The following is a 6,005-nucleotide window of genomic DNA, read 5'->3' as shown; positions in this document are numbered from 1 at the left end:
ATATAATCTACTAGGCTACTTATTTAACCAATTAGACATGGATTTGGTTAAATAAGTTCAAATCCATGTCTAATTGGTTAAATAAGTAGCCTGGTAGATTATAAGGGCCATGAACCATTTTTTTATTTTTATTTTTATGTTTTCTTTTAAGATAGACCTACTTTGAAAGTCGATATATAAGGGATTAGTGGTCCATAAGAATTTAACTAGCTAGTTTTATGGTTCCCTCTAAAATTGTGAAGTCCTGAGAATATTTGATCACTTTTGGGTGCTGAGATCCTGTTATCTTGGATTGGTTTCAAAACTTATTATCAAGTTAGATCACTCTCCATTAGTGTCAAAATATATCAAATTCCCATTATGTCTGTCTCTCTCTCTCACTCATCGTTAGGTATAAAAGGATATTAATGGTGTTCTTTCCAATTTTAAGATTTCTAGATTTTGGTCAATGAAGGATGCTCTATTCATCTTTTTCGTAAGGGGGGAAAAAGGGCTGTTTCGACACATTTGTCTGCTTCTTCTTTTGGGTTTGGATTCCTTCAACACTCCCCCTTAGGATTGAGTTTTCCTTTACTTAAGGTAAATAGAAAGCCTCTTATTCCATGGGTATATCTTAGTTCCGACTGTTTTCAATGTATCATGACATCCGGAGCTTCACATTTAATTTTACTGGAACAATGGGTTCAAGTTCTCTCCCAAGCGGGGTTCTATGTATCGGATTAGCATATGACACAGCCAATACGGTACCCAATAATATGTAAAGAATTGTTACACTCCACGTATGGGGAGCTGATGCGCTCATACCCATGGAGGCATGCAATATTACTAGATGGGCAGAGAACATTTGCTCCCCTGAAACAATTGGACGTTCCCAAAGCCCAACATGCAACACCAAATGGAGAAATACGAAGACTTCAATGACATGAATACACATTATGTGAAGAGAAAAATAGAAAGAAAGTAATAGATATAAAAAATTCACTGGAAAGAGATTGCCACTTTCTTATCAGTAGTTTGTAAATCCACTTGGTACACAACTGCCTCTTGAAAAAATGCTTAAGATTTGTTTTTTTTTTTCTTAAGAAGAAAAAATGCTTAGATTATTAGATAAAAAAGAAAGAAATATAACTGAAATTAAATATGAGATATGAATCACAAATTAGATTTCTCTACCAAGATAGATGAGCTCGCATATGCCGTAGTACTCTTCTTTTATATATATATATATATTAAAAAGAGAAAATAAAATATTCAAAGAAGCTGGGAAAACCTAGAAACACAGAAGAAAATCAACTAGACAGATCCCCACCTTCAGCATGGCCATCAACAGGGAACCGACTAGAGAACACAGGCTGAAAAAAAATCAACTCAAAAAAGAGTTAATACACCTGGAACCTAGGTCTTCATTGAGAATCAACCATAATGTCCCCTTGGATGGATGCTGGTCAAGAAGTCAAAGGGCCTGAAGTTTCCAATCTGGTTGCTGATTTAACAAGGAAATCAACAATTGGATTTGCTTCCTGATAGCTACCCAAGTACTCTTCCTCCATGCAATAATTCTCCTAATGTGATTGTGTGAAATGACTAGAGAGAAAATGGCTTCTGAGATGATAGCTCCTGAGACACATGTTTCATTGTTGGTAGAGATTGGGGATCAACATTCAAGCATGTAAATGCAATTTTTACAATAGAAACAATCGCTCCATATACTTCGGCAGTGGAGGAGGAAGCCATTGGTCTAAAACTTCTTTCAACATCATGGTCAGCAAAGTTGATGATGATGCCAACGATGACAATAATGATAGTGACAAAGATGAAAGGAGCTCAATAGGGTGGGTTCCCAATAATGTTTCTATTGTTATCACACCGAAGCTATATACATCACACTTTTTTGTGACCCTCATTGTATAGGCAAACTCTGCGGAAAAAGAAAGTTAGTCAATCTTAGTCATGGATGTTGCTTAAATACTATATTTGAATTACAAAATACATTTATGGGGAATGCATTGATTGTTGATTTCTTGGAATAAATGACTGAACTAGAGTCACATTTGTTAGACTTGTAATACATCAGTAAAATCTTTAAAACTAAGCTATAGCAGTTATGAAATATCTTATATCACTCAAAAGTTTTAAAAAATTATATATCACAAATCAGTACTAAAAGTTTTCTACAAAAAAAAAAGACCTAGTTTTCCTTTGGCCATAGTATGTGCCTCATCGGATAGGCACGGAGGTATCGAGAGAGCATTTTGGGCAAAATACTAAAACAGTATAGGGGTTTTTGAACCCTAGGATGGTAGGTGAACCGTTCTATATGGGTGAAAGAAAATTTTCTCTATAAAAATTGCACAGGAAAAAAGGGTATTACAAAATATTAATGCAAAAGTTTATCTAGAGATTAATTTGTACAAAAAAAATTTAGATATTAAAAGGTATTAATACATATCAATGCTAAAATATCTCTGCAAAAATATTAGCATAGAAAAAATAAAAGTAGAAGTCATATTTTTGCAAACTCGACCAAATTATGATAACATTAATAAAGAAAACTAATGAATACGACATAATACTATTAATAAAGTTGGCACATTGAAAAAAAAAAAAAAAAGAAAAAAAGAAAAAAAGAAAAAAAGAAAAGAAATACATTACCTGGAGCAATATAGCCATAAGTGCCTGCAAGAGAAGTCCAATTACTTGAATCGGGCATTAGAATCCTTGCAATGCCAAAATTCGACACACTAGCCTCATACTCAGGATCCAACAAAATATTGCTTCGTGATACATCTCTATGAATAATTGGTGGTGAGCAATCATGGTGCATGTAAGATAGCGCATTGGACACACCTTTGATTACACTTATTCTTTTGATCCAATCCAGTTCTATTGCCCTCTCCACATCTCCTAGGATCTTCGCCAAACTTCCCCTTTAAAAATACTCATAAACCAAATATGAGTGTAGTGAATGTGAACAGAAACCATAGACTTTTACAATGTTGCGATGTCGTATTTCAGTTAATGAACTAATCTCATTTGTAAAATGCTTTAGGTTGACCACACCAGTATCTTCTTGTAATGGATGAAGCTTCTTCACAGCTACCACTTGACATGTTGATAAACTTGCTTTGTAAACACTTCCGAAGCCTCCCTTCCCAATGCAGTGCTTGTCATCAAAGTTCTCTGTGGCTTCAATGATATTATCATGCACAATTCTACCATCATAGTTAAATATTGCGAATAGATCTGTTTGATCAATTCTTTCCGTTTGTCCATTTCTATCTTTTCCTTTCCCTTTCTATGAAAAACCCAAACAATTCCTACAACTATGGATAGTAGAAGCATTGCACTCAAAACAGGATGTAAGATATAAATGATGAACCCGTGCTTCTTTCCGGTATTCCTCTTTTCTATCATTGAAGAATTGCAAGAGGGCAAACCTTTTGTAGTGTTTCCACACAATGCTTTATTGTTGGTGAATGCCTCCCTAGGAGCATCATCAAAGGCTTTGTTTTTGGGAATTGGACCTTCCAATTCATTGTACGATATGCCAATGTATGTCAACTCAACATCTCTTCCATTGATGAGGGAATGGAACCAGAGAGTACATTGTGTGAGAGATTCAAAGTTTCCAAGCTTTGCAAATTTCCCAATCTCTGATGGTATCTCTCCCAAGAGTTGGTTATGACTAAGATCCATTAGACATTGCAGTGAAATCAGGTAACCAATTTGTTTTGGAATGCTTCCATTCAAATTGTTCCTACCCAAGTGTAGGTAAATCATTTTGAAGCAATCCCCTAGCTGCTCAAGAATAGGTCCACTTAGATTGTTGACTGACAAGTCAAGATCTTCTAAGTTAGACAACTTTCCAATTTCTGTTGGCAACCTGCCTGAAAGCTGGTTAGCACTCAAATTCAGGCTAGACAAAGCCTTCATCTCCCCTAATTCCTTTGGAATCTCTCCTAATAAACGGTTGGAAGACAGGTCAAGTCTTTGTAGTTGAGATGACTTCCAAGCAAGCTCTGGAGGTATCCTACCAGTAATCTCATTCCTCGACATCCGTAGGCTTGTAAGATTTGGGCACTTTCCCCAATTTGATGAAATCTCACCATAGAGTTTGTTATTGCTCAAATCGATGTAATAAAAATGTGGATACGAACCAAAAACTTGTGAAATATTTCCCTCCAGTTGGTTGTTTTCTAGTCGGACTCTCAATAAGCTTGTGCAATTTCTCAAGCCTTGAGGGTGGGACCCGTGAATCTATTGTTTTGCGCTGTGAAAGTAGAGAGTGAACCACCAACGCATAAATGTTGCGGTGAGTTGCCAGAGAAATTGTTTTCACCGATCTGTAGTTTAACTACATTTTTTAGATTTCCTATAGGTGCAGAAATTATGCCAAACAATTGATTTTCATACAAATGGAGTATGGCTAACTTGGTCAAGTTTCCAAAAGTGAGTGGGACCCCACCTGTCAGAAAATTTTGAGCTAGATCCAAATTTACAAGGGATGCCACGTTTCCTATTTCTGAAGGAATAGGACCCTAAACATTATTTTGATACAGAAACAAAATAGTTAGCTTGGTTAAGTTCCCAAACATGGGGGGAATGGATCCTGTTAAAGAATTTTTGTACATCACTAAGATATTCAGATTTTTAAAATTTCCAATGGATGTAGGGATGAAGCTGGATAATTGATTTTCATGCAAGAACAAAGCCTCCAACTTGGACAAGTTAGCGAAGGTGAGTGGAATCAAACCTGTAAGGAGATTTGTAGACAAACCTAAATTTACAAGAGATGCCAAGTTTTCTATTTCTAAAGGAATAGGACTAGAAATATTATTCTGATACAGATATAATGTGGTCAGCTTGGTTAAGTTCCTGAACATGGGGTGGATGGATCCTGTTGGAGAATTACTATACATAAGTAACTCAGACAGATTTTTCAAGTTTCCTATTTCTAAAGGAATAGAACTAGAAAGTGCATTAACAGAGAGTGATAAACCATTAAGATTGTACAAATCACCCAAAGATGCAGGGATTGAACCACTAAGATTGTTGTAACCCACATCTAGTTCTAAGAGATGATTTATCTTTCCTAGACCTGATGGTATGGACCCACTGAGATGATTAGAATTAAGACGCAAGAATTGAAGACTTGTTAGCATATTGATCTCTGATGGAATTTCACCGTAGAGTTGATTGTAAGACAGATCTAGGAATCTAAGTTTGGAAAGGCTACTTATCTGAAATGGAATGGTGCCAAAGAGGGTAAAGTTGGTGAGTTGAAGATGAACAAGGTCCGGGAAAGAAGTGAATTTGAAGCTTTTGAACGTACCTTGCAAACTCATATTCCATAGTTGTACATGGGAGACACTGCCGAGCTGATTGCAAACAATGCCAACCCAATTAACTCCAGCTGCTAGGTGGGAATGGGAAGAAGAAGAAAAATTGGTGAGTGTCCAAGAAGGCAAAATATGATCAGAGTGAGTGGCTTGGTTATGGAGGAGGCTGGCTTTCCAGTTCAACAGAGCCTCTGCTTGTTCACTAGCAGAGATGGTAGAAGTTAAGGCATATGAGGTTGTAGAAGTGGAAAGAGGTGAGATAGGTAGCAACAAGACAAGTATGAAGAAAGCAAAGAGAGAGGGAGAAGGGAAGGGTTCTCAAGATGACGCAATAGCAGGGTTTATGCAATAGTTGGATTCTATTGGGTGATCCACACATGAAAATTCACTTATTTTCTTTCTTCTTACAATAAGCTTTCACATTGAGTGGGTTTTATGTGTAGATCACTCACCGAATGAGAATGTCTCTTGTAAAGGACCTAATCCTAACTCCTTCTTCACGTCCTTTTTTTTTTACGCCCGAGTCCAAAAGTCTTTCATAACACACATTCTCACTCTTACCCCCTCTCAAGTCAAAAATATATTTTTTTTATTAGAAAAATAATAAAGGTTGATGTCGACATCCATGATTTTTTTTTTCTTACATTGAAAGATCTCTAATGGCGG

At 36.3% G+C, this 6,005-nt stretch overlaps 1 long non-coding RNA gene across 1 annotated transcript; it reads right to left on the bottom strand.

Moving 5' to 3' along the window:
- Nucleotides 1-1,194: 1,194 nt before the first annotated feature.
- Nucleotides 1,195-5,679, bottom strand: LOC122074896. The gene is made up of 2 exons (XR_006139082.1): nt 5,333-5,679; nt 1,195-1,918 (listed from the first exon to the last, which is right to left on the bottom strand). It is a non-coding gene; the product is annotated as an uncharacterized LOC122074896 (long non-coding RNA).
- Between the last annotated feature and the right edge of the window lie 326 nt (nt 5,680-6,005).

Source organism: Macadamia integrifolia, chromosome 3, assembly GCF_013358625.1.
Source record: "Macadamia integrifolia cultivar HAES 741 chromosome 3, SCU_Mint_v3, whole genome shotgun sequence".
NCBI classification, from domain to species: domain Eukaryota; kingdom Viridiplantae; phylum Streptophyta; class Magnoliopsida; order Proteales; family Proteaceae; genus Macadamia; species Macadamia integrifolia.
The sequence above is the reverse complement of the archived record's forward strand: the minus strand, read 5'-3'. Positions and strand labels throughout refer to the sequence as shown.